A 2221-nucleotide genomic window follows, 5' to 3' on the forward strand; every position below is an offset into this window, starting at 1 on the left:
GGGAGCCCCCCCATTCGCGCCGAGCCAGCTTGTGGCTATCCGGACATGGGGAGACTGCTACCCTAAACAGCAGGGGTCCCCAACAGCCACCAAGCCTGATGACTTGAGTTCAGTTCAGAACCCCTGGTGAAGGAGAGAACCAACCCCTGAAAATTGTCCTCTGACCTCCACATATGTGCATGGCCCATGCAAGCATGAATACACACACACACACACACACACACACACATAATTTTTAAAATAGCAATTCCTACTGTGTTATACAGCCATGTGTTAAATGTTATAGAAAGTACGTGTTCCCAACAGCTTTAATTATCTTTGTAGTATTAAATATAAACTTTTGTGTTTTGTTTTATTAATTTTATGGAATATTTAAAAATTTCATATAATATATTTTGATCATATTTAGACCCTTTTACCTACATGTCCCCCACCCAATTTAACATATTCTGTCATATATGTTAAAAACTATCAAGTCAAATTTGTGACCCCAAATGCCCTTCAGTGTGGGTCCATCCATTGGAGTCTGGTTAACCTATTAAGCATCACACACTTAAAGAAAACTGATTCTCGAGCTGGAGAGATGGCACAGAAGTTTTTTGCACTGGCTGTTCTTGAAAAAAACCTGGATTCAATTTCCAGCACCTACATTGCAGCTAACAATCATCCTTAACTCCAGTTCCAGGGGAATTCAATGTCCTTTCCTGACCTCTGCGGATATTCCATGACACGGGTGCACTTACATACTTTTGGGAAATATACACATAAAATGAAATAAAAAAGAAAGAACTCTGACTCTCCCTCTGCCCAGAAGCTATTGGTTGCCAATAGTTCTTCAGCTAGGGTTGAAGCTTCTTACACATTTCCCCATTTCTATCCTTGAATTTTTGTCTGGCTTGAGCTTGCATGGGACTTGTGTGTGTTGTCACCATATGAGCAATGTCCAAGCTGTCTGGAAAACTCTGTTTCCTTTTGGTCATCCAAAGGAAAACTTATCTCCTCTTTCACAATAACCCCTAAGTCTTGGTTGGCAGAAGTTTTATATAGGTATCCTATTTAGGGATAAGGACTCTGCAGTCTCTTAATCTCTACACGTTGGCCAGTTATGGTTCTCTGGTTTAATCACCAACTGTTGCATGAGGAGGTATGTCTAGTGAGAGTTGAGAGATGCATTAATATTCTTTCCTCTCCCTGTCCTCAATGTTCCCAGAACCTTAGGTATAGAGGTTGCATTATGAAGGTGTCACTTGGGGCTGAGCACCTCACAGCTACTTATTGTCTGTGACTGTCTATTTGTGGAACTTTGTAATCATCTCTGTCTGTTGCAAAAAGAAGCTTCCTTGATGAGTGGCGAAAGGTACAATTGTCAGACTAATTGGGAGCTCTTCAGCAATAGGGACCAGCTTAGTCCTAGAGCAGGATGATGATAACCAGGGTTCCAGATAAATGCAAACATTTTATAAAGCCAGTTACTTTTTCAGACCATTAAGTTTTGGTTTCCATCTCTGCACTGCCATATGACTCACCTTCAGAGAGAATTCTGTGCCTGAAAAGAATGTCTCTGTTTCTGTAAATGTGATTCATGGCTTTTGTGTGGACAGAATTTTCAGTCTTTCCCGCTAATTCAGGGTGATTATGAGGTGAAGAAATATGAAAGACAATTTCATTACATTTTAAGTGGTTCGTTCAGGAAAAAGGAAATGGAGATACCAGAAACATGCACCAAAAGCATATTCAGACAACTGGTGCAAGAGACCGCAGAGGGGTTAAACTTGAAGTGCAACCAGCAAATAAGCTGGGCAGGGTGCTAGGAAGGAGCGTGGATGATCCTCGCATGCACCTCTGCTGGCTGCCATCATTCTGCTGTCTCCCATTACCTCCTAACCCCAAAGCCAGAATGAAATTCTCCCTTTTTTGTTCAGTATTGGAGCAACAGTACTGGAACTGACCTGGAAGCCACTTCCCCTGAAGACTAGCTCTCAATGCTTTGGAGAACACTATGCAAGCTGCTAAGGAAGACCATCAATCAGTTGTCCAACTCTAGCTTCAAGGCCTAAAAACCATATCAATGATGAGCACAGCAAACGATATTGATGCAGTAGTGGCACTTTTATCTTGGGAGTAATCAACAACTATCTAATTGGACTCAAAGCCTACTCAATGGGAGGAAACTCATGTGTGGTACTGTAAACATAACCAAATACACATGGCTGGAGAGGTC

Source organism: Nannospalax galili, unplaced genomic scaffold (assembly GCF_000622305.1).
Source record: "Nannospalax galili isolate Female #2095 unplaced genomic scaffold, S.galili_v1.0 scaffold189, whole genome shotgun sequence".
Classification (NCBI taxonomy): Eukaryota; Metazoa; Chordata; class Mammalia; order Rodentia; family Spalacidae; genus Nannospalax; species Nannospalax galili.